General features: G+C 39.2%; 1 protein-coding gene and 1 long non-coding RNA gene across 2 annotated transcripts in view; one reads left to right on the forward strand and one right to left on the reverse strand.

Annotated features, from left to right (window-relative positions):
- LOC134285028 (uncharacterized) overlaps positions 1-27,872 on the reverse strand; it is a gene marked incomplete at its 3' end in the record, with an annotated part of 176,349 nt that overhangs the window by 121,274 nt on the left and 27,203 nt on the right.
- LOC134285029 (uncharacterized) overlaps positions 18,914-27,872 on the forward strand; it is a 50,333-nt gene continuing 41,374 nt past the window's right edge. The window contains exon 1 of the long non-coding RNA XR_009996090.1: positions 18,914-26,285. This is a non-coding gene — a long non-coding RNA (uncharacterized LOC134285029). The remainder of the gene's footprint in view (positions 26,286-27,872) is intronic.

Below are 27,872 nucleotides of genomic sequence, written 5' to 3' on the forward strand. Positions count from 1 at the left end.
TACCGAGAGTGTCAATGGTGAGGCTGGGTTTGGAGCGAAAATACAAACCTCGGCTGAAATGCAGCGGAGCAGAACTAGTGTTGAGTGCGGCACCATGGACCGCGCACGTAGTTGATAGTCATGAGTTGGAGCGATATGGAGATGTTAAGATTTAGGATTTGGTATATCCGAAGTATTGCTGCTATTAAAGTTGGAGTGTTGATTTAGACACTGTTTTTTATTGAGTATGGAACCAATCACAAAAGGCATGTATTGCTGCAAACCAGCTCGCTTATGACCCCGGAACGCACTGATTTATGATGCCCAATAGTCTAGATCAAGAACGTTATTACCATTTTTCTCCCAGATTACGAGAGGCGAACAATTTCAAATTTATACCAAGACAGGAGTACGGATAACGATGGCTAGGACTGTTCTTGGGAGTTTACGAAAAAGGTGAAGATTCAACTGTGCGCCAGTGAAACGTGGTGCGAGTCAGCAGAGACCACACAGCAGCGGCAGGTTTTCTTAAAGCGATATCTACAGGGTGCGGCAGGAAAAAATGCGAAAAGTTTAAGGCACTATAACACGCTAAATATGGGATATATATGACTATTTTTTCATGACAGTGTATCAGTCAATGTCTATATTCTGGCACTGAGAAATAAAAATGAACATATTTGATGTTTAACATGTGATAATGTAGGCCTAATAAGCGGATATCAATAAACTGCGCGCCCAATGGTCATTAAACAAAATGACTACAACAGTAACAAAATTAGCTCAAATTCGATGAACAACCAGACCACACTGATCCAGAGCCATGTAGTTTCTCATAGCAGATGAAATAAGTACATATATTTGATGATATTGTAGAGAAAATCAAAAATTTTGTTTTATCAGATGCGAAATTTAGCGACCTGTGCGATTTTCTGCGGTTTGAAAATTCTGGTTGTCTTCATCTTCAAGCGCCGCCCTGTAAAGGTTAGTGACCAAAATGGGAATTTTTTTAATTAACTTTTCAGAAAACTAGTTTATTATAGATCATGGAACGTTGAAACATAGATTGGTTAATGTCAAATGGACGAAAATGAGGTTTGAAGTTGAAAAACACTTTCGCATTTTTTCCTGCCGCATACTGTATGGTTTACAATTTGGGCCTGGTGGCCCTGGATCTCGAATACTGAGCTCCATCGAAGATACCATCGAAGATACCGATATTAACAGAAATTCGATAGTGAAAATGGAGGTGGGTCGGCCACGCACTATACAAATGGGTGGAGACGAAATCTGCAAGCAAACGCTGGACTGTAATCCGGCAGGACATCGCAACAGAGGCAGACCCAGGGGCTCGTGTCGACGAAGCCTAAACAAGAAAATCAACGAAGTCGATAAGAATATGACGTCGGCCAAGGGCTTAAGCACCAAGGTAGTCTTCCAGGATGAAAATCTTCTACGTTGACGTTGAGTGAGTGATCACACCATACAATAAATACTGGATTTAATTATAAACATTGTTCCTTCGGGAATTCAGTGGTCGTAATTAAAAACTAAGTGGACTGTATTTCAAGTTTTTACAACCGTTCGTGTTAACGATCTTTGTTTGACTAAAAAATTTCTCCTCACTTCCTGCCTGATCGGTCCTAACCGGGAAAACATTTCAAGAAAAATCAAGCAAGTCTACAGGGGATGGCCAAAATGTTTGGGATAGGCAACTTTTTTTCCCACAAAAAAATTCAATATGCTGTAACTTTTCATAGAGTGCATAGAAAAACCTCAAATTTGGACTGTTTGTCAACCTATTATACGTGCATCATTGGTACAAATTTGGGCTCGATTGATTAATATTTCGCAAAGTTAGAACCATTCGGGTAAAACACTATTTTTTATGCAATTCAGTATCATAATTTCTATTTTACTTAACTCATTTTGGTATCATAATGGCCAACTTTTCCGAACTGGTTCATAATGCAACTGAAATGAGTTGCATAATGAAAAATAGTTGCATAATATTGAACATTATGCAACTCAAATGAGTTGCATTATGGAAAAATCATTGCATAAAATTTTGTATGGAACTCGTTGCAAAACTCGATTTTTTCAGCACTCTTCGTACACTCTTCGGCAAGCCTCGTTGGATAAATGTACGACTCGTGCTGAAAAAATCAACTTTTTGCAACTCGTTACATAAATAACTATTAGACAACTCTTTTTTGAACTGTCATATCTCGGAAACCAGTAAACCAAATTGAATGATTTTTTTAACGTTTATCAACAATATATTGAAATTTAATACGACGTTATAGAATGTAATATTTTCTCACGACGAATAAAGTTATACCGGGTTGAAATTTTTACCCATATATAGGAAATAAGTAAAATTTACAATACCATACAAAAATTATTAAATGTGTTCTTCCTTCAATCTAAATAGGCTCTAATATATCTGATTAGAGATAATTTGAGAACAGAAGTGGAAAATCTCTGGATATCAACACTAAAATTTATTGACATTCATGTAAAAAATATACATTTTTTCGAGAAAAATCCAAAAAGTGTCAATCCTTGATAACTTTTTTCAACGTTTAAAAAGTACCAATGTTTTAATAGTTTGTGAAGCATTTACATATTGTTAGTGTACGTTCAAAATTTCATTCAATTCGGTTCACTGGTTTCCGAGATATGACAGCTCAAAAATGAGCTGTCTAGAAAAAGGTGTTTTACCCGAACGGTTCTAACTTTGCGAAATACTAATCAATCGAGCCCAAATTTGTACCAATGAAGCACATATAATAGGTTAATAAACAATAAAAATTTGAGATTTTTTGATGCGCTCTATGAAAAGTTATAGCATGTTGAACTTTTTTGTGAGAGAAAAAAAAGTTGCCTATCCCAAACATTTTAGCCATCCCCTGTATCTGTCAAAAACCCACGGTGGGTAAGCCTGCACTGACTTCGGCCTCCCAGAGCCCTCCTTGATGCGGAGCTCGTGGCGGAATAAACTTCCAGGTAATACCACGAGGCTGGCAGAATTCAAAGTTGTTCTCCGAAGTTTGCGAGGCCAATAGCACAGACAAACAGATGTCTCACTCTACTCATTTCCCATCGTTTCCCTTTTTAGCGGATTATTCAAATATTCCGTAGTGCGCAAATCTCTCGCTCATGGCGCTCGCATCGTTTCTGCTCCTGTTTGACGTTTGTTCAATACCGCCATCTACTCAGTGGGTTTGCGTACCACAGCGTTATTACCATTGGGCGATTATGTTTGCGTGACGATGATTTTTATCGCATTTTGTTCCAAGTGATACGTCTGTTTGTCTGTGCCAATAGGTTCCGCAATTCCGTCAACTGTCGTTCAGCCCCAACGAAGTTCGTGCCGTTGTCTGAACGCATTTCGGCAACATTTCTTCTTCGACTCACGAAACGATACAACGCTCCGAGAAATCCGTTTGTTGACAAGGAACCCACGAGCTCCAGATGCATCGCTTTAGTACACATACATACAAAAACGCAAATGTACGCCTTCCGTGGAGCCCTCGATCTGCCCTCCTTCAGTAGAAATGGTTCAGCGGCGGTAACGCGCACGCTTGGTAAGTCTCCCATAAACTGTAGTATGTCCTTTGGCTTCGCGCGAAAGCATTTCTCGCATCTTCGCAGCACACGATTAAGCGTTCGCCTCGCATTCACCGGCCAGAACTGCTGCCGAACCTTCGCCAACAATCCATTGAATCCAATGTTGCAATTGTTCACGGTGAATCGTATCGATGATCAGATCAGTAAGAAGGTTCTTCTCGGGTAGGTTCATGAGATGCCTCTGGTCCCGCGACAAGTCGGAATGTCAAATTCGACCTCCAACTTTGAGCAACCCCTCGCGTTCGTCGTAAATAGTATTCAAATTTCGAAGCTTACCTTTCACCAGTCTGTCTCGTTTGATATTTTCAATCTCCTCTCCGTAGACAACATTTTGAATAATCTTCACCAGGGCCAAAGTCGAATCATGATAGTCATGGCTAATCAACCCACCACTTCGACGATCAACTCCCAGTCGCTTGACGCTGCAGTTGTGGATGAATCGTGTCATATAGCCGAATACTCTTTGCATCTTACGATAGTCACTACAGTTCTGGATCACATCATATAGTCGGCAATATTGTGCACGAGAGCACCAGTTTCTCCATTACTACGCCCATTATTGTCACTGTATGTGTCCTCGAGATTTCGTGTATCGACTTCTTCCATGATTGTCAATAGTCTTGGACCATCCCACCACAATTCACTTTTAATTAGTTCCATTGGTTGAACACCCCTGGACACGAGGTCCGCTGGACTGTCTTTCGTGCCAACGTGCAGCCACTCCATATCTTGGGTCAGTTCCAAAATCTTCGCAACTCGATTACGCACAAATATCAGCAAATTTGAGTTCAACAGTTCAGTTCGTCGAAAGTTCAGTTCTAAGGCTTCGCGCACTGTTTTCATTTGTTCCGCTAGCAAAACCGCCGCACACAATTCCGCCTCGGAGGAATCGTCATCTCTGACGGCGAGGCTTCTTCTTTCTCCACTCGATTCAACTCCTTCAACGGTGCAACTCTCGATTTGCCGCAGATCAATTTCACACCAACATCTCCAGCAGCATTCACGCTCCGCAAGTATATACAGCAAGCGTAGGCCCGTTGAGACGCATCTGAGAAGCCATGCAACTCAAACGCAACTGGATCATCAACTGCTACGCAACTCGGAATCTTCATGTTGTTGATTTCACACAGCTCTCTTCTCAGTTTGCTCCAGACCTCGAGTTCTTCGCTGGGAATCTCATCGTCCCAGTCAAGCTTCTTCCTCCATAACTGCTGCATCACTAATTTGGTAAGCACCACGATCGGGCTCAAAATACCCAAAGGATCGAATAGTTTCGCAATCTCACTTAACACCTCCCGTTTCGTCGGTACTCCTGAAGTAACCGCCAATTCCGGAACATGAAACAGAAATTCGTCTCTTTCCGGATCCCACAAGAGCCCGAGCGTCTTTATCACTCCATTCACATCAATATCTTCGAAATAGAGCTGTTTCTCTCGCTCCTCGACTGGTATCCCTTCCAACAGCAACGGGTCATTCGCACACCATTTGTGCAACTTGAATTCTCCTCTTTCCAGCAAACCTTGAAGATCCTCACGTAGCTTTCTCGCCTTCTGCCTGGTGTTCGCTCCCACCAGCGCGTCGTCAACATAAAAGCATTTCAGTACGACCTCGCTTGCTTCCGGAAAGCTGTCTCGTTCGTCTTGAGCAAGTTGGATCAACGATCTCGTCGCCAGGAACCCAAAAGGTCCTATGCCGTATGTCACCCTTTGCAATTCCAGATCCATCAATGGCTGAAATCACTTACCTCGCCAAACACACCTCTGGTATTGGTGTGGTAGTTCAACGACATATCTTCCGTCGTCACCTCGTTCATGCGTAGTCACATAATGCCGTACGCATTCATCTATTTCCGATGGTTCAAGCACCTGTTCGTCTATCATCCAGAATCGCTTCATCAACTCGTTCAACTGCTCATCACTGGTGCTGATGGGAATGACATGGTAACTCTGAACGCTTGAAACGTTACGGACATCGCTTACGGGACCGGCAACCAACCAGTCAAGAAGACTCTCCTGCGGCCATGGTAATTTAGCCGACATTCGGATCTTGCCCGCCTGCATCAGTTCAAAGAATACTTCCGCTCATATCAGCATATCGATTCGACCAGGATCGAAGAATCTCGGATCAGCCAACAGCAAGTCGTTGGGTATCGGTCAACCCTTGGCTTCGAGTTTCAGCGAGGGTAGCGCCCCAGTTACCCGTAGCACTACCAGATAATCCAAAGTAAACTCGTGATCATTCACTCTTTTTTTTTATCTGTATTAACGAGATTTTTAGCCCTAGGCTAGTTCATCTCGGGACCCACGATTTACTTCCCTTCCGAAGGAAGATCTCACTATTTTGTGAGTTTGTCGAGAGTGGGATTCGATCCCAGGTCCTCGGCGTGATAGTCAAGTGTTCTAACCATCACACCAGATCCGCTCCACCGCTGGATCATTCACTCTTGATTTCACTGTAGCGTTGATCTTGAATCTCACAGTTGTTAGGGAACCATTCACACCGAGAATTGGGATGTATACGTAGTCCTTGGGCAGGCTTAACACGTCACTCATTCTCTCCGAAACAAAATTTTCCATTGCGCCGGAGTCCAGTAGCGCGCTGCATTTATGTAACGCGCCACCGGCATCGACCACGTCCACAATAGCGATTACCAGCAAGACCTGCTTCGGTGTAGTGGTAGCGGGAACTTCACATTTCGCCACAACACGAGGTCCGTCAACGGTTTCAGGGACGTCAGGAACAGGAGCTGCTTCAACTTTGCTCGCCGCTGCATCCTTGTTTTCCGCCTTGTCTTTTGGGTTCATCAAAGCATGGTGTTTATTCTTCCACCCACTCCATTTGCTACTATCTGCCGTGCAATTCGCCATACGGTGTCCTCGCTTCAGGCACAAAAAGCACAGGCCAAGCTGCTTTGCCTTGACGTACCGGCTGTTCGCCGTCATCTTCCTGAAGTTCTCGCAAGCTTCAATCGAATGTTCGTTGTTACAGATGGGACACCAGTTCACTTGATTGTTAGTAGCCGTATGCACATTGCTAACTGTAGCTGGAGTACCAGATCGTTGGTTCGTCACGTTTCTGGACTTGTTCGTATTCGCAGATAACTCGCATCGCTCCAACATGTAGCAGCGTTCTCGCAGAAAATCCATGGTCTCTTCATATTCGAGTAGTTGTGCATGCTCCACAGTGGTTTCGTAAGCCCTGCGCGTCTCCGAATCCAGACTGGAAATTACCAGATTTACGAGTATTGCCTCAGAAAATTTGTCCTGCATCTTTAGGTTGTGGAATTCCAGAGACTCCAGTCGTTTTTCCACGCCATCCAGTAGAGCCTTCAGTTTCGCATGGCTCTCCAGAGCCATCGGTTTCAACGCCAATAGCTGTGTGGAATCATTAGAAAAACATTTGGAAGAATTCCTGGGGACATCTTTGGTAAAAAAAAACCTTGCAAGACATCTAGGGGATTCCTGAATGAATTCCTAGAGTATTTTCGGGAAGATGTATTTCTTGGAAAACTCTAGAGGAGCAGCTTCCGTTGAAATTCGCGAAGAAACCACCTGAAATATTGTTCAAGGAACATCTGAAAGAAATTTAGACACAATCTTCAGAGTAACCCTCGAAGAAGTTTTCGAAGCAATTCCACAAGAATTGTGCTGACATTTTAGGAAGAGTGTATGAATGAGTTCCTTGAAAAACTCATGGAGAAATTTCCGATTCCATGTATGGAGGAACTCATGGAGGGAATGCGTAATGTAATCTTTTTAGGAACTCCTGAAGGACTTCAGATAGAATCTCTGGAGGAGATGCTGGAAAAATTTCTGGTGAAATTTGTTATGGAATTTTGGAAATAAGTCATGGATAAACCACAGCAGCAATTCCTGGAAGACTCAAGAAGCATATCTAGAGTAACAACTAAAGGAATTGTTGAGGCAATTCTTTGAGAAACCTCTGGATGAATTCGCGGAAGATTTGTAGTGGCTATTTCTGAAAGTACCTCTAGCGAAGTTCTTGGAGGGATGTCTTAAGAAAAAAAAAATCCTGGAAGAATCTCCTGACTAATGCCTGGACAATTTTTTGAAACTTTTTTGTTGAGGAAGTGCTTCCATTGAGGATAACTCCAACAGTTTCTTCCAAGATTTCAGAGAGTATTCCAGGCATTTCTGCAACAATTCCTACAGATTCTTCGGAGAATGAAACATGGATAGCTCCAGCTTTAAGAATTGTGTAATAAATTACATCGAGGATTTCTTGGAGAATTCTTCCAGAGCTTCTTTCGAATGCTCCTCTCGAATTCTCTAGATTTTTTTTACAGATTTTTTCAGAATTTCAACCACAGATTAAGTCAGAAATTTCTTCATCGGTTCAATCAGAATTTTCTAAGAGAATTTCTCCACGGATTCAACTAGGCCCAAGCAGCACACATATGACAAAGGAGTGTCGACAACGCAGGTTTTTGGTTGGACACGAGTAATTTTCAAGTTATTCTGTCTTTGGGTTAGAATTCCATTAATGTAGCTCATGTACAACCAAATACCTGTGTTGTCGATACTCCTTTGTGACATGTTTGGCTGCTTGGGGGAGTTCTTCCAAAAAAATTTCAAAGAGATTTCTCTAAGAAATCCATCTGTAAATCAATCCGCAGTTTTTCCACAGCACATCTACCAGGTATTTGTTTTTTTACACAGAAATTCTGCCAAAGATTTCCTCATGCACTTTTCCAAGGATTATCCCAGCTATGCTTTCATACTGCACTTCAAAGATTTGTTCGGAAAATGATCTCTGATTTTGTTTTCCGGTATTCCTTTCAAGATTACATTCAAAAAAAATTCTCGGATTTTGCATGATGCATGGAAAGAATTTCACCAGTTTTTCTTCCAGGATTTTTTTCCAGAGTTTCCTCCTGGAGGTGCTGATTGGATTCATTCTGGATTTTTTTTAGGCTTTCGTTTGAAACTCCGTCGGATATTTACCAAAAAAAAACCTTAATGAGTTCCCCTGAAATCTCTTCAGCAATTCTTTGGAAATTTCTCCACGATGCTTTAAGTAGTTAGACCGAATACCTGCATTTTCTCGAAAAAACTTCTCAGAAATTCAACCATGATTTCTCTTTCCGAAGTCCCACTAAGATTTCTAAAAAAAATCCCATGAACTTCTGTGTTTTCGAGGCTCCTCTAGTGATTCATCCAAATATTTTTGTGAAATTTCTTGATTAATTTTTCTTTTCGTAGAACGTTAGGTTTGATGTTTTTTTTTGTTTAATCCATCCGGAATATGATTTCTCGATTGGAAAGAGTTCTTTTGGTCAAAATATGCTAGCTGTACAAAAATGAGTGACTTTTCCCATAAATAACTTCAGGAATTCTTTCGGAAATTATTTTAAAAACTCTATCAGGTATTTCTATAGGAATTCCATTAGATCTTTCTTATACAGTTCCTGATGGAATTTCTCAAATAATTTCTTGATTCTTCCTGGGATTGACGAAAAAACTCAAATTTTGAAGAATCACGAATTGAGATACAAATTTGTAAAAAAATTACCACTTGTTTTGGTGGGATTGGAACCCACGACTCCGTATCGCTAGTCCGACGCTTTAATCAACTAAGCCACAGAATAAGTTACGATTTTGTCAAATAAAAAGTATGAGGAATTGTGAAGAAATCCCCAAAAGGACTTTTGTAGGATTTGTTGTAGAACTTTTAAGAACAATTTCTGGGTGAATTTATGGAGAAATCTCGAGGGGAATTTTTAGAAAAATACCTGAAAAGCCCCTGGAGAAATTCCTTCAAAATCCCAAAAAAAAATCCAAAAGGAGTTCCTGTGGAATCTTTGGTAATGCATAAAAATGAACATTAGCCAATATGTGTTGCAATAACACGGAATGTCAATCAAGTTTTGGCTATTGGTTGGGTGAAATTCTAATACCAAAAAGATGTCCAATATATAACAAAAACTGACCACCAACCTGTCTAAATACCAGATCAATTTCTTGATGTCTTCTCTGAATCTCGCTGTCGCCCATCGACCATCGTCCAAATAAAGGCAATTTCAAGCCTCATTTGAGCGTGACATCTTCCGGTAAGCAGACAGCACCTAGTAGCGGTCTTTTTAAACCACTTCACAAACGCGCATCGGTGCGTATTTCCCACGTGTTTAAATGTTCAAATGTGACACGTCGCTTCTGGTTGTAAGACCTCCAATCGAGTCGACAACGGATGATAGCTGATGACTTTGAAATGATGCAACTGATTCGATTAGCTCTGAGAAGCGTTCAAATAAACTTCCCCCATTTCGCGTTGAATGACTAAATGTTCCGTTTTGCTCCAAATGCCGCACGTGTTGCTTCATTCGTACGATGATATTAGTACACATTTAAGCCGATTATGTTGAATTATGCTACGGCGGCTGCATAACGAGTTGGCCTTCCACGCGCGAGAAGGCCACAAACCACACAATCTCTCGCTCGTTATGGGCGGTTTTTCTCGTCACCAACCACACCTCTTCATCCCTGACTGGATGCGTAAATTGTTTGATTGTGGTTTCAGATGAAAAACTTTATTGAGATGTATATCTATAGCTTCAGAATGATACTATGGGCTGAGTTCTATATGGTTTCGTCGAAACCAATCCGTAATGCGCCCGGCACGCGTGATGAGAGAGCACGTTAAACGCCCAAAGTCACATGCCCGTCTCCCCATAACTACTGGAGGTGGGTTTACACTGGAATTGGGTTACACGCCCGCCACCACGCAGCTCCAGTTGATCATTAAGACACACGTCGAAACAGTTACAACAATCTACTCCGATGCGATCGGATTCATGCTTGCGACTGTTACCATTACATTGAGTTGATTGAGGCTGCCTAGACGGCACCACACTGTTGTTCCCTGCTGAACGAACAAGCTCAGTGCAGTCGCAGTCAGTGGTCAGCAGCAGCAGCAGCAGCAGCGTTGCGATCTATGATTAGTATTCGATTAAAAGGTTGGGCAGTCTAGATGCGCACGGTGGTGATGCACAGTGGTATCTGTGTGAGTCAAAATTCTCTGGAGAAATTTCCTCTGGGTTTCCCCATGAATTTCCGCAGGAGTTTCCCCAGGAACTTCCTCAGAGATTTAACCAGGAACATCCTCGGGGAATTCTTCAGGAATTTCCTCAAGAACTCTATCCGGGATTTAAAAATTCCTCCAAAAAATTTCTTAGGGATTCCTCTAGAACTTACCTCAGGGACTCCTCCAGGAATTCCCTCAGGGATTCCTCCAGGAATTCCCTCAGGGATTTTTTATGTATTTGCCTCAAAAATTTCCTCAGGGATTTTTTCAGGAATTTCCTCAGGGATTTCTCCAGAAATTCCCTCAGGGATTTCTCCAGGAATTCCTTCAGGGATTCCCCCAGGGATTTCCGCAGGAATTTCCTAAGGGATTCCTCCAGGAATTCCCTCAGGGATTCCTCCAGGAATTCCCTCAGAAATTCCTTTAGGAATTTCCTTAAGAATTCTTCCAGGACTTTCCTCGGGGATTCCTCCAGGAATTCCCTCGGAAATTCCTTCATGAATTCCCTCAGAAATTCCTTCAAGATTTCCTTCAGGGACTCCTCCAGGGATTACCCAGCAAATTTCCTCTGGATCTCCCTCAGGGGTTTCCCCAGAAACTCTCTTAGGGATTTCCACAGAAATTCCATCAAGAACTTTTGACCACTTATTACAACCGAAGAAAGCATTGTGACCGATAAACTGGCCATGATGCACTAATTGCAGGAATTCTTTCACTCTCGATACGGTAAAAGGCACGGTCGCTGCTATGGTGTCGGCGCAAAGCCGTACAAGTCCAAACCATGTAGTTATTCCCAAGCTCTAATAACCAACCATTGGCATTGACTGACTGCACTGCCACTACTGTGCAAAGAGAGTGTGCGACCGTTTTGTGTGAACACCATTACTGTCCGTGCGCACTTAGCACAACTGAGCTCATTGCGCGCTAATTCCCATTTATTAACGCGATTATTTCTCCATAATTCCACACAGGCTGTGAAAGAAGTGTGTACCCCCAAAAAACATTAGTCAAAGCCTATTGTGCAAATCGGGACTTGGGACGTTTGGGACAATGACCTGTCGCTGTCCGCATATATGTCCGAATGACCGACACCGACGACGACGATGCGTCGTCGTCGTCGTCGCAAACACCAGAGAAAATTACTTTTGCCACCGAAACGAAGGTTAAGCTTTTTCTGGCTGGTTTCACGGTCGAAAGCCACTGCACCAGTAGCGGCAGCACGACCTTAGTGCCGCGCTGCTGTGTCGAACATAAGCCGAGTCAATGATTGTGAAACCGCGCACAGGTTTATACCGCCGCCTAAGTCATAAATCTTGCGATGCTTTTTTATTTTGCTCACACGCATTGCCGTTCTACCAGCGCGGTATAGTCGACTGGCGGTAATCCGTTAGTTTTTAATGCGATTAAATTTGCACTTGGCGGACGAGGTGTTTGCGGTGGTAACCTTTCGGTTGTTCTGTTTGGGAATATGTATACGGAAAGTAACACTAATTTTCTTTAAGTTACCTTTGCTTTGGGAAACTTGATGTGAAAATGACTACCATGCCTAAAAGCCTAAATGCATGGATTTCTCCAGGAATTCCACTACGGATTTGACTAGGATTTCTACCAGGAAATCTTCTACATATTTCTTTATTGAATTCTTCTTGTATTCTTCTAGGAATTTCTCCAAAAATTCCTCTAGATATTCTTGCAGACATTCCACCAAAAATTTCATCAGCGATTCCTCCAGGAATTCCACCAGGATTTTCACCACGAATTCCTCTAGGAATTCCACAAGGAATTCCTCCAGGAATTGCTCAAAAAATTCCCCCAGGAATCGCACAAGGAATTCTTCCAAGAATGCCACAAGGAATTCTTCCACGAATTCCACAAGGAATTCCTCCAAGAATTCCACAAGCAAGTCCACCAGGAATTCCTTCAGGAATTCCTCCAGCAATTCCAATAGGAATTTCTCCAGGAATTTCACAAGGAATTCTTCCAGGCATTCCACAGGGAATTTCTCCAAGAATTCCACAAGAAATTCCTTCGGGAATTCCACAAGGAATTCCTTCGGGAATTCCACTAGGAATTCCTTCAGGAATTCCACAAGGAATTCCTCCAAGAATTCCACAAGGTATTCCTCCAGGAATTGCACAAGGAATTCTTCCAGGAATTCCACAAGGAATTCCTCCAGGCATTCCACAGGGAATTCCTCCGAGAATTCCACAAAGAATTCCTCCAAGAATTCTACAAGGAATTTCTCCAAGAATTCTACCAGGAATTCTTTCAGTAATTCAACCAGGAATTCCACTAGGAATTTCTCCAAGAATTTTTCCAGAAATTCCACCAGGATTTCCTCCTGGATTTCCACAAGGAATTCCACCACGATTTTCTCCCGGACTTTCACCAGGAATTCCACAAGCAAAATTCATCGGGAAATCTACAAGGAATTTAACCGGGAATTCTACAAGGAATTCCTCCAAGAATTCCACAATGATTTTAATCAGAAATTCCACTTGGAATTCTGCCAGAAATTCCATAACAAATCCCCCTAGAAATCCCACCAGGAACTTCTCCCCTAGAAATATTTTTGCAACCAGGAATTGCATTCACTAGCAATTATACCAGGAATTTCACCATTAATTCTACAAAAAATTCTTCCATGAATTTAACAAGAAATTCCTCCACAAAATCTACTAGAAACTACATAAGGAATTCCTCCTGGATTTCCTTCATGATTTTCTCCAGGAACTCTACTAGTAATTTGACTAGGAATGCTACCAGGAATTTCACCAGGAATTCCACGAAGAATTTCACAAGAAATAATTGAAGGAATTCTGTTAGGAACTCAATTAGAAATTTCACCAGAAATTTCTCCATGTTTTTTTTGGTTTGGAAATTTCTACAGAATATTTGGCAGTAACTTGTCCGAAACAAAGTTCTTCGAAACTTCAGGAATTTCTCTGATAATGCTTTTGATTATCACTGTAGGAGTTCTTTTCGGAATATTTCTAAGAAAATTCTCATTTTAGAAAATATGATAAGAATTAATGAAAACAACTCACTAATTCTTATCATATTTTGTTAAGATTTTTTTTGGAATTATCGCCAGTTTTTTTTTAATCAATCCACTTTGAATGTTTAACCCTCGAGCAGTCGCGTCTTTGAATACCTGCAGCGAATCCGCGCTCACGCTATGTACCACAAGCGTGCATTTTTCATCGTGCATGTACTCAGTACACGACGCGACCGCTTCCGGGTTAAAGAAATTCTTCCGGAATCACATTAGAATTTTTCTATTAGTTCCGCCACGTATTGTTTTGTGATTTTTACAAAAACTATCATTGAAACTATTTTATGTATTCTTTAACGAATTCTTCTTGAAAATCACAGAATTATTTATTGGTTTTTTTATGATTTTTTTTGAAAATTGCCGAAGTACTTCTTTCAAGAATTCCTAATTGAATTCCTTTCAGTAATCTCAAGGAATTCTTCCTCGATTTTCTCTTAGAATTGGTTTGAGAAATTCCTTAACGCACTTCTCAAAGAAATTCTTATGGAATACAGGGAATGACAGGGAATTGGGATAGGAAATATTGAAAAGGATGCCAGGAAGAATACATTCTCATAGACATTTCCTGAAAATTCCTATCGAAATTCCCATACCCAAACCCGGTGTAACCAACTAGTGCCAAATCCCTAGAACCCCCTTTTTTCGAAAAACAGCTGATTAAAAATCAAATGAAACCGTTGAGACATTCCGGTAAAGACAGACCGATGCCCGTTGTGGAGAGAAATCAACCCCTTTAGCTACCGACTTTTTTTATTTTGTAAAAATTATTTTAACATGTCGTCTTAATATCGAGCTCTGAAGAAGGCCCCATCCCGGGTCGAAACGTAGGCGAAGATAACCAAGTAGTCGACGCAAAATTCATGACTGAGAAGCCGAAATCCACGTAATACCAAATTCCAGTCGAACTCCCCCTTCGTTCCCAGAGAAATTTTCATAACAATCCCACAGTAGTTCCTTGAGGAGTTCCCTGAGGTATTCCTAGAGGGATTCCCAGAAAAACTCCCAGAGGGACTTCTAGAGGAACTCCCAGAGGAATTCTCAGAGGGCTCCCAGAAGAAAAACTAGAAGGATTCCCAGAGTAATTCCCAGAAAACTGCCTAGTGGAATTCCCAGAAGATTTTCCAGAGTAATTCCCAGAGGAATTCCCAGAGAAATTCTTAGAGGAATTCCAAGATGAATTCCTAGAGAAATTCCACGAAAAATTGCCAGAGGAATTCCCAGGTAGTTTGTCATAGAAATTCGTAGAGGATTTCCCCGAGGTATTCCCAGAAAAAATCCCAGAGGAATTTCCAGAGGAATGCATGAAGGAATTCCCAAAATAATTACCAAAGGAATTCGCAGAGGAATTCATAGAGAAATTTCCAGAGGAATTCGCCAAGGAATTCCCAGATAAAATTACAAAGGAATTCCCAAAGGAATTCTCAGAGAAATTCCCAGATGAATTCCCACAGCGATTCCCACAGAGACTCCCAGAGGAATTCCCAGATGAAGACCCAGAGCAATTTCCAGAGAAATGTGCAGAGCAATTTCTAGATAAATTGTCAGAGGAATTTCCAAAGGTTTTCCACAGGAATTCTTGAAGGAATTCCCAGAGGAATTTGCAGATAAATTCCCAGATGAATTGCCAGAATAATTTGCAGAGGAATTCTCAGAGGAATTTCCACAGTGATTCCCAAAGTGACTACCAGACAGACTCCCAGAGGAATTCCCGGATGAAGACCCATAGGAATTCCCAAAGGAATTCCCAGAGGATTTATAGAGAAATTCTCAGAAGAATGCTTAGAGGAATTCTAAGAGCAATAACCAGAGCAACTTCTAGAGGAATTTCGAGAGGAATTCCCAGAAGAATAACATATAAATTTTCAGAATAATTCCCAGAAAAATGCACAAAGGAACTCTCAGAGCAACTCCCAGTGGAGTTTCCATAAGAATTCCTGAATAAATTCCCAGAGAATTTCTCAGAGGAATTTTCAGAGTAATTTCCATAGAAATTGCCCTAGAAATTCCTAGAGGAATTCCCAGTAAATTCTCAAAGAAATACTCTCAGATATATCAAGAAAATTTCTCAGAGAAACTGCCAGTGAAATTTTCAGAGAATTACGAAATGAATTATCATAGATCCCCAGAACAATTCTCAGAGTAATTGCTAGCGGAGTTATCAGAGAAATTTATAGAGGAATTGTCAGAGAAATTCCCCGAGGAATTTCGAAATGAGTTATAGATGGTTTCCCGGAGGAAGTCCCATAGAAATTTTGAGAGCAATTCCTATAGCAACCCCTAGAGGAATTTCCAGATAAATTTCTAGAGGAATTCCCAGAAGAATTCTAAGAAAAAAATCCCAGAGGAATCCCTAGAGCACCTCCCAGTGGAATTCCCAAAAGAACTGAATTAATTCCTAATTAATTTCCCAAATCAATTTACATACTGATTACCAGAAAAATTTTCAGAGAAACTGCCAGATAAATTCCCAAATAAATTCTCAGAGGATTTTCCAAAGAAATTCCCAGAGGAATTCCCAGAGAAGTACCCAGAAGTATTCCTAGAAGAATTCTCAGAGGACTTCCCAAAGGAATTCCAAGAGGAATTCTCAGCGGAATTCTTGGTGGAACTCCCAGAATATTTCCGTGAGGAACTCCCAGAGCACCTCCCAGTGGGATTCTCTGAAGCACTCCTGAATAAATTATCAGAAAATTTGTCAGAGCAATTTCCAGAAATTCCGAGAGAAATTTTCAGAGTAAATTTCAGAGGAATTCTTAAAAAAAATCCTAAAGGAATCCCCATCAGAATTTCTAGAGGAATTCTCAGAAGATTTCCTAGAAGATTTCCCTCAATTCTCAAAGCAATTTTAGGGAATTCCCAATGCAATTCCCAAATTAAATGCCAGAAGAATTCTCAAAGAAATGTTCAAAGGTCAAAGGAACTCTTAGTGGAACTCGTAGAGGAATTCCCAGACGAATTCTAGGAAAAATTCCCAGATGAATTCCTAGAGGAATTCTCAGAGGAATTCCTGGATGAATAAACAAAAGATTCCCAGAAGATTTGGGATTTTTCGACTGGAACTGGATGTTATTGCGTAGAAACGGCTATCTCAGTCTTAATTTATGACGATTTATTTTATTCTATTTTATACTACGCAATAGATTCCCAGAAGGAATTTCTTTGAAGAATTTCTAGATGAATTCTCAAAGGAACTCCCACATGAATTCTAGGAGAAATTTAGGATGAATTTCCTGAGGAATTCCCGGAGGAATTCCAAAATAAATTCCCAAAGGAATTCCAAGAGAACTTCCCAGACGAATTTACACAGCAATTTCCTGATGTTTTCCAAGAGGAATTCTCAAAGTAATTCCCAAAGGAATTTCCTGATGAATTTACAGTGCAATTTCCAGAGCAATTTACAAATGAACTCCAAAGGGAATTCCCAGGGGTATTTCAAGATAAATTTACAGATTAAGTTGCTGAGAAATTCCCAAAAGAATTGCCCGAGGAATTTCCAGAGAAATTCCAAGAAAAAAATCCCAGATTAATGCCAAGAGAAATTCACTGATGAAGTTCCAGAGAAATTACCAGCTGAAGCTTTTGATAGAGAAATTCCTAGACAAATTCACAGGGAAATTCCTAGATGGATCCCCCGACAAATACCCAGAAGAATTCCCAGAGAAATTCCAAGATGAATTCCAAGAGGAATTACCAGATGAATTCCCCATTGACATTCCCTGAGGAATGTCAAGATGAATTCCCTGAGGAATTGTCTGATGAATTCCCACATGAATCCCCAGAGGAATTTCCTGATGAATTTCCAGATAAACTCCCAGAGAAATTTTCAGAGAAATTCTAAGATGAATTCCCATAGAGAAGTTTACAGATGAATTTGCTTAGAAATTCACAAAGGAATTCCCAGATGAATTCCTAGAGGAATTCCCAGAGAAATTCCAAAAAAAATTTACAAATTAATGGTAAGTGAAATTCACAGATGAAACTCCTAACAAGTTTCCAACAAACATGATTGCTGTACTACAGATGAATGACCCGCTCATAAGCTTGATTTTGAAAATTTTGGCTGAAAAAGCTGTTACTCAGCTGTCATTGTTACTTGGGTTTCCAGAGGAATTTCCAGAGAAATTCCCAGCTAAAATTCCAAGATGAATTCTCAAAGGAATTCCCAGAGGAATTTCAAGAGAAAGTCACAGATGAATTTTCTGAGGAATTCCCAAGGGAATGCCCAGATGAATTCCCAGAGGAATTTCCAAAAGAATTCGCAGGTAAGTTTACAAAGAAACTCCTAGACACAATCTTAGACAACTTTCAAAGGAATATCCAGAGGAACAACTCTCAGAATGAATTCCTCGGTGAATTTCTCTGAAAAATACCTGGGACTCCCTTAGAAATTTCTCTGGCAATTTGTAGAAACTCATCTGCAAAATTCTTTTCTTTTTTTTTTCACTGGAAATATAATAAGCAAATCACTTGGGACTTCACATAATATTTTACCTCGAAATTAGTCTAGAGTTTTCCTGGGCATTCCCCTGGAAATTCATCTGGAAATTCATCTAGGATACTAGGATTTTCGCTATATTTTTCTTTAAATTCGGCTTGTTACTCTTCTGTGCATTACGTTAGATTTTTTTTTGAGAATTACTATATGACTAACACAATATAACATTCTCTTTAAATGCATCCCAAAATTCCTCTGGCAGTTACTTTTAGAATTTCTGTAGTAATTCTTCTGAAAATTCCTCTAGGAATTCTTCTGATTATTCTCCATCTGAGTCTCCAGTTAGCCTAGTGGTTAAGGCTATGGATCGCCAATCCGGAGACGGCGAGTTCGATTCTGTTCCGGTCGGGACAATTTTCTCGACTCCCTGGGCATAGTGTATCATTGTGCTTGCTTCACAATATACAATTTCATGCAATGGCAGGCAAAGAAAGCCCTTCAATTAATAACTGTGGAAGTGATCAAAGAACACTAAGTTGAAGCGAGGCAGACCAAGTCCCAGTGGGGACGTAGGGCCATAAAGAGAAGAAGAAGCTTGTTCCCAAGTAACACACATGTTATATAAAAGTTACGACAGCGCAAGTTTTGGTTGTATATAAGTTTATTTTACGTTATTTCAACACAATGTTAGAATTACGTAAAATAAACTTCTATACAACCAAAACTTGCGCTGTCGTAACTTTTATATAACATGTGTGTTACTTGGGTTATTTATTTCTCTAGATATTTCTCAAAGAAATTCTCTGAAAATTTCTCTGGGAGTATCTTAAGCAATTCTTCTTGTTATTTCTTCAACAATTCTCTAGTAATTTACTGAGATTTCCCCTAAGTACTAGGAGTTATTTTAGGCATTTCTCCCCTGAGAATTTATCTGGGAATTCGTCTAGTAATTTCTCCAACATTTTTTTCTGGAAATATTTCTTAGAATTTCTCTTAAAAATGCCTCTAGGATTTTTGTCAGAATTTCTCTGGAAATTTTTCATGGCATTTCTCTAGGAATTTTCTTAAAATGCCACTGAGCATCCCTTTTTTGAAATTTCAGGGGAATCGATATCCCCAGGAATTCCTGGGTTTCCTGGGAGTTTTTCTATAAACTTTTCTTTGAATCTTCCTTGAAATCCTTCTGAGAATTCTTTAAGCAAACCACTGGGGAAGTAATCTGTGAGTTTCTCTTGAAATTTGTTGAGAAAGTCCGCTGAGAACTCTTCGCTTAGAAGTTTCACTGAGATTTCCATAAGGAATTTGCCTGAAATTTCTTCTAAGGATTTAGCTACAAGTTTGTGCATTGTTTCTTCTAATCAATGTAACTTTTTACTTACTGTTCTACTGAAAAATCTCTTAGGAATTCCACTGAGATTCCTTGCAAAAAAATCCTCTGAGAATTTCTCTGGAGATTGCTCTGATAGTTATTTTTAGGAACTTCACTTGGATTTTTTGGTTGTTTTTTTTTTTTGTGAATTTCTGAAAGAATACTTCTAAGAATTTCTCTACAAAGTTTCCCTTGGACTTGTTCAAAAAATTTCTCTGGAAATATCTCAAGGGATTCTACGAAGAGTTCTATTGATATTTTTTCCGAGAATTGCCTTTTCGGAATTCCAGTGGAAATTCATCTGGAGATTTCTCTCTGATTTTCTCTATAATTTAAGAATTTCTCTTGTAATTCCTGTTGAACCTTCTCTTGGAATTCCTCTAAGAATTTATCGGAAAAAATCTAAGGGTTTTTCTTTGAATTTCTGATAGAATTTTTCAAAGAATTTCTCTATGATTTTTTATAATTCCGCCGAGAATTCCTTTGAATTTCCTGAGGAATTTGTTGTTAAAATTCCTTTGAAAATTTCTTTAGGAATGACTCTTGGAATTCATCTAGAAACTCCTTTGGGAACTCCTTCAGGAGTCCTTCAAGAATCTTGTCCGTAGATTTTTCTAGGAATGCCTCCGGTCATTCTCCAAGCATATACAGGGGGTGGCCAAAATGTTTGGGATAGGTAACTTTTTTTCTCTCACAAAAAAGCTCAATATTCTATAACTTTACATAGAGCGCATCAAAAAATCTCAAATTTTGACTGTTTGTCAATCTATTATATGTGCATCATTGGTACAAATTTGGGCTCGATTGATTATTGTTTCGCAAAGTTAGAACCGTTCGGGTAAAACACTATTTTTTAAACATCTCATTTTTCAGCTGTCATATCTCGGAAACCAGTGAACCGAATTGAATGAAATTTTGAACGTACACTAACAATATGTAAATGCTTCACAAACTATTAAACATAGGTACTTTTTCAACGATGAAAAAAGTTATCATGGATTGACACTTTTTGGATTTTTCTCGAAAAAATTTTATTTTTGCCTTTCTCGTACACCAAGGTGTACCGAAAGGCTATATGTTTACTCCAAAAATGAAATCTTGATAGAACCCCCGGAGGACCAAGTCTTATATACCAATCGACTCAGCTCGACGAGTTGAGATGATGTCTGTGTGTGTGTATGTGTGTGTGTATGTATGTATGTGTGTGTGTGTGCGTGTGTATGTGTGTATGTGTACAAAAATGTCACCTCACTTTTGGATAGTAAATATCATCCGATTTCAACGCTTTATGTTTCAATCGACGCGGAATATTGTCCCATTGTTTCCTATTGAAAATGGTTTGAATCGGTCCAGCCGTTCCGGAGTTATGGCCATTTAGGTGTTCCGGACCGGTACCCCAGGAAAGGGCCGGATATGAAATTGCAACAAACCCATGCATGCGACCCATCAAACCACGGCATTTTCGATTATCTGATGAACGGTAAGCAGGAAAATAGTCGCAGACTATATCTGAACCGGTAGTGTTCCGGAACCGGTTCCGGGTGTCCCGCCGGAAGTGGCCAAATATGAAAGTGAAACAAACCCATGTATGCGACACATATAATCACCGCTTTTTCTGTAATCTGATGAGAGATAAACAGGAAAATAGTCTCTGACCATATCTGATCTGGTAGTGTTCCGGAACCGGTTCCGGGTATCCCGCCGGAAGTGGCCAAATATAAAAGTGAACCAAACACATGCATGCGACACATCAAATCGCAGCTTTTTCTATAACCTGATGAACGGTAAATAGGAAAATAGTCGTGCGCTATATCTGAACCGGTAGTGTTACGGAACCGGTTTCGGATCATATCTGAACCGGTAGCATCCCGAAACCAGTTCCTGATGTCCCGCCGGAAGTGGCCTAATTCATACATGCGATACATCAAATCGTAGCCTTTTCGATAACTTGTACGATCAGCAAAAAATAAGCAAAGCCCACATTAGAAACTACTGATAGTGTTCCGGAATCGGTTTGAGGTGTCTCGCTGAAAGTGGCCGAATGCAAAAAAAAAAAACAAAAATTCGCGACACATCAAATGGCAATTAAAGTATCGTGATGAACGGTTTCAAAGAAAAAATGTCTCAGATCATGCTTGGGAGAACTAGTAGTGTCCCGGAATCGGTTCCCGGTGTGGTCAAATGTAAAAGGGAACCAAACTCCATGCATGCGCTTCATCAAATCGCGGCTTTTTCGATAAGCTGATGAACGATTATTAAGAAAATTAGCTGAGATTACGTAAGAGACCACCGCTAGTGTTTCACAACCAGGTTCCAGGTGTCCCGCCGGAATTGGTCAAATGTAAAAATGAACCATGTAAATTTTCCGGAACCGGTTAAGAGTGTCCCACTGGAAATGGACATATATAAAACTGAATCAAACCCATGCTTGCGGTACATCAAATCGCTTTTTTGTCAGTAACCTGATGCATGGATAATATGAAAATAGGCACAGTCCATAGAAGTTACCACCGGTAGTGTTTTTAATTCCGGGTAACCTGATTAACAGTTTTCATAAACTCAGACCACATTTAAATATACCGGTAATGCTCCGGAATCATTTCCGGGGGTCTCGTAAGCAATGTAAGCAATTATGTAGTCTCGTGAGACTACATAAGAGGCTACCGGTGGTGTTGCATAGGCTGAATTACGAAAGTGAACTAAATCAATGCAAGCGATGGATATGTGTAAGCGAGGGGCGGATCACTTCCAAAACAACTGAATCGAAAATGCGTTTTGATGAAAATGCGTTACAAAATGCTCCAATGCGTTGAAAAATGCGCCAAAATATCCAATGCGTTGAAAAATGCACAGGAATGCATGGCGAATTTTTGGAGTTTTATTACACAATTTGTTGAAAAATACGCCAATGCGTAGGAAAATGCGTGTAATTGGGCTCTTCAGGGGTATCTAGATTATTTCAAAATCGAAATCTCCGTCCAAAAATTAGTCGAAATCCAAAATTTCATAACTTTCGTTGACCGGGAACTATTTTTAAAATGCATTTAAAGTTTGTATGGGGAAATTTTTTTGTTCGGGGCGAACTGTCATTTTATCGATTGAACTGTCATTCTATCCACGGAAATTAAAACTGTTTTGTTTATTTAACCATCAAAACAAAGGAATTGGAACGCAATAAAATCAGGTTATACTCAGAAAAATGAGCTCTTTCGATTAGGCTATGGAAAACAGTAATATTATATTCACTAAACAACCCAATTTATCAATGCGTATAAAAATGCGAGCATTCCACCAATGCGCATACAAATGCGTGCTCTCTATCAATGCGTAGAAAATTTTGTCAATGCGTATAAAAATACGAACAATTTCATCAATGCGTTGAAAAGTGCATGCTGTAAAATTTTGACAGGTGTTGTTCAATTTTAGAAATGCGTACCTTAATACGCCAATGCGTAACAAAATGCGCCAATGCGTATGTCAATACGCAAGGCTGAATCGAAAATGCGCTAGTGATTCGCCCCTCGTGTGTAAGAGAACCAAAAGCCTAAAAAAACTAAGGCGATCTCGTTAAATCACACAATGTTTGATTTCTGAGACGTAAATTTACAGTAGGATGGGTCAACGTTGTATGGAAAAATTAAAATTTAGGCGCATCAGCCCCGAACATTCTTTTAAATCTTTATTTGCGTCTAAAATTACTGCGCAAAATTTTGATGCGAATGGAGGGCGAGCACTGTAATGTTGTTTATATTTGAATATGATATAGCATTGGCAATTCAAATTACTACATTACAAATTTTACATGGAACTTGTAACCAATGATAGTTTTTTTTTTTTTTTTTTTATTTATGTGTATTTTAACTTATAGCTAATTCTACACTTAACCAATGATAGTAAAATATAGAATAAAGTATGCAGATTAAACTTTGTCAAAGTGATCTGTGAAAAAGTTAAATCCTGGCTAGTAATTGTCATCTTGGTATGAATCAGCCTCCAGTGAAGGTGGTCAAGCAGTCAACTAAAAGGTCTGATACTTTCGGCTCTGCCCATACGTTGAACATAACGTCGGAATAAGTGCCCCAATTCGATGATGACCTTAAATTTCTAAATAAAGTATTCTCATGATTCAGAAATTCGTAGGTGGTACAGTCCCAGATCGCCGTTATGAGCATTTCCTCCTTCTCGTCCGTTACCAAAGCACAGAGATTTGGGGCTGATCACTGACTCTTAGGCAAGATTGATTACGTCGACGGAAAGATTATGAGTACATGTTCGACGAGAAAGGCACTATCACCACTAGGTGGATTAATCTGGGTTTTTTACATCAAGGTCACTAAATTTTAATGTTGATATCCAAAGATTTTCCACTTCTGTTCTCAAGTTATCTCTAATCAGGTATATTATAGTCTATTTAGATTGAAGGAAGGTCACATTTAGTAATTTTTGTATTGTAATGTATTGTAAACTAGACTTATTTTCCTCTATATGGGTAAATATTTCAACCCGGTATAACTTAATTTGCCGTGAGAAAATGTTACATTTTATAACGTCGTATTAAGTATCAATATATTGTTGATAAACTTCAAAAAAATAATTCAATTCGGTTCACTGGTTTTAGAGATATAACAGCTCAAAAATGAGTTGTCTAAGAAATAGTGTTTTACCCAAATGGTTCTAACTTAGCGAAAAATTAATCAATCGAGCCCAAATTTGTACCAATGATGCACATATAAAAGGTTGACCATCAGTCAAAATTTGAGATTTTTTGAAGCACTCTATGAAAAATTACAGCATGTTGATTTTTTTTTGTGGGAGAAAAAAAGTTGCCTATCACAAACATTTTGGCCATCCCCTGTAGCTTGAGAATTCATCTGGAAGTTTCTTTTGGACTAAGCCTGGGAATTTTTGAAGAAATTCTTCTTCTGGAATTTTACTTGGAATTTCTTATTTTTTTCTCGATTTTTTTATATTTCTTTGGGAGTTTCTCAGGCAATTTATCTAAAGATTCTTTCTGGCATTCTCCAATGAATTTCTCTGGAATACCTCCTGCTGTAAATTCCTCTAGGAATTCCTTAAATTCCTTAGAAGACTTTTCTATGAGTTTTATTATTAAAAAAATATTCGATACTATTACTAGGAATCTCTAATTTTTAAATGTCTACTAAGAATTTCTTTTTCGAGACGCGTAGAAATGGTTCTGGAGGTTCATCTAGGAACTCCTTCATGTATATCTGCAAAGCTTTTACAAGTTCTAGAGATTTTGAGAAATTTCCAAAAAAAAAAAAAATGGAAAGTCAGTTTTCAGAGAGAGCTGACTCAACCCTCTGGAGCCGGAGGAGTCATATATGACCCCGGGGATGAAATTGAGTATAACAAACGTGTTCGAAATTAGCGAGGTAGCGACAGCAGTGGCGAAACAATCCTAACCTAATGGTTTACTTATGCCTTAGTCACTCACGAGCAATCAGTTTGATAAGAAACAACATAGCCAAAACACCACTGGCGACTTTGACTGATTGACAGATCGTAGTAACAGAGCAGGATGTAGGTAGTTCTATTGCAATAGTAATAGAAACAGTGAACACTGTGAATATCAATTCGACAATGAACAGTTTCAATCAATCAATCAATCCATGCATCAGCATAACATCCCAATGTTGATCATCAATTTTCTATGGATCTGGTCGAACAAAAAAGATACATCTGCTTTTGGTTTTCCTATTGATCCGGTAAAGTTGATTGAATTTGAAATGGTTCATATTTTGCAATCACCTTCACAATTCAAGAGATCAGTTCGTGATGCAGGTGTAAATTTCATAGCCGTTTTACCATTTTTTCACGATCATTCATCACTGACAATTACACTTGACAACCAAAAAAGAGTACATTTCAACTTTAATTCGGAGGGCTGTGAATAAAAAAGCATATCCATTTCAAGGCACGTGGTGCCTTCACTTGCATCAACCTAATGATGCATCAGTTCCTCAAAAACTAGCTGGTAATTGATCACCTTGGTCACCCTCCGAAATCTCATCAACGAAGCCAATTGTAGCTAAATTTGAAACCAATTTTCGTCAGTCTGTGAAAATCACACCCAACTTGAAGCGGGATGATCTGAAATCTAGCTAATTAAAGTTTTGCCTTCCTAACCATTGTGACTAGTTATTGCGTCTCCAAATGATGTTGATTCTCTAACCGGCGACGGTGACTATTATGACGAAAACGCAAAATTGCACACAGTCGCTTAATCATAAATCACGAGCATAAACGCCGCTGCTGCTGCCGTAGCAAACAATGGTCTCGAATGCAACCGAATGTTCCTTTCAAGTTAGCCAGGTTAGCAAATCTTCGCAACGCAAGATGGGGCCAGATGATCGATGCATCAATTGTTTTGAATTTCTTCTGACCTTCTGTTGTTGAGAGTGGTGCCGATGACGGTGAAATAAATCGGTATGGTATGGTAGATCCGAAAAAATGAAAATCGATTTTCGTCACACGTTGATTGTCCGACTGTAACTATACGTGCTTAAAGTTAAACTCATCAAACCACTGCCATGGCTGAGGCAGACAACATTTGTTTTTCTTCGTTTCCCAAATTGCCTAATGAAATTCAAAGTGTGAATCAATTATGTGTTCTTCGAGCGAGAGAATTATCACTGATTGCGGATTATTTCAATTTCTGTTTTTCTTCTCTTCACTTTTGTTTTAAGTTGGAAGACGACGACACTGCTGGATACTGGACGCTGGAAGAATTTCGCTGAAATTCAAGCGAGGTATGTAATGGAATCGTTATCATCCACATTTCTGGTTAAAGCTTGAATTTCATAGTGAGACAGTCACTCTGTGAGTGAAACCACAATCGACTTGATTGGATCGTGTTACCAATTATTACTGAGAGGCAGTTTATCTGTTTGAATTCACAACTTTTTGCGTCGTTCCGTCTACCGTGGATAGCAGTGGTGTTGAGAAGATAACTTAGCAAAGCTTTAACTGACTGCACATATTCCTGATATAAACTACGTAATTGATCGGAAACAGATAAAATGGAAAATGATTCAATTGTTACATAAGATTTCTCCATATGTTATCCGCAAGTTTTACAAAATATTTCCCCTTTTTTAGAAATTCTTTATGAAATTCCAAGAATTCTCAGAACAGAAATTCTTTCTAGGCTTCTTCCGTGGACGCCATTTTAAAACTTTCATCGAGTATTGCTTTGGAAATTCATGCAGATTTTGCTGAAGCTCCACTTGGGATTCTTCAGAATTTGCTCGAAAAATTTGTTTGGGAAATCTTGCATGAATTGTTTCAGAAATACTTCCAGGGATTATTTTAGAAATTCCTCTAAATATTTAATCATAAAAAATAATGAGCTTATTTGGTCCATCCTATGTACACTAATGACTCAAACCTTATCAAAACGAACTCTATGAAAATATGTCCTCGAAAGATGCGTTCGGAAAGTGACTTCTGGGATTTCTTTCTAAATTCCACCATCCTTCAAAAATTTCGTAAAAAGCTTGTTTAGAAAATCTTGCGTGGATTACTTCAGAATTTTCTTCAGGGATTCTGTTAATAAATTCTCTAGGTATTTCCGAAATTTATCCGAGGATTTCATTAGACAATCCATCGAATTTCATTTTTCTTTTAAAAAATCTTTCAAAAACTCATTTTTTCAGATTTTTTTCTGGAGATTCTTTATGAAATTAATTCAAGGATTTTTCAGAATTTATTTTGTACATTTAGTCAGAAATATTTTCAATGCTTCTTCGAAAATTTCATCTGATATTCCTTCATATTTTTCCGGACATTTTTCAAAATAGTTTCAATTTTTTTCCGGAATCCTCCTAACAGTACCTTTGGGATTTTTTCTAAGAATTTTAACTGAAATTATTTCTAAGGCTTTTTGTTATTATTCAAAGGACGCCATTTTTAATTTTTCATAGGGTATTTCTTTGGAAATTCATGTAGATTCTTCTGAAATTCCACTTTAGATTCTCCCGAAATTTTTGGAAAATTTGTGTTGGAAATCTTGCATGAATTGCTTCAGAAATACTTCCAGGGATTAATTCAGGAAATCCTCTAAATGTTTTATTGGAATTTTGTACATATTTGGATTTCTTTAGGAAAATTTTCAGAGATTCTTTCATTGATTAAAAAAAAAAAACATAATAAAGGGAACATTTGGAAATTGCTTTAGAAATCCCTAAAAACAAGTCTTCCAGAAAATCTTTTTGTCAAGACTTCAGCCTAGGATTCTTTTTGATATTTTACCATGAATTCTTTCCAGTATTCCTTTAGGTATACATCTAGAAAGTTTCCGTAAAAATCCTTTAACGATTCGTTCTTGAGTTCTTTCG

The sequence above is a fragment of the Aedes albopictus genome, chromosome 1 (genome assembly GCF_035046485.1).
Source record: "Aedes albopictus strain Foshan chromosome 1, AalbF5, whole genome shotgun sequence".
In the NCBI taxonomy this organism is placed as follows: domain Eukaryota; kingdom Metazoa; phylum Arthropoda; class Insecta; order Diptera; family Culicidae; genus Aedes; species Aedes albopictus.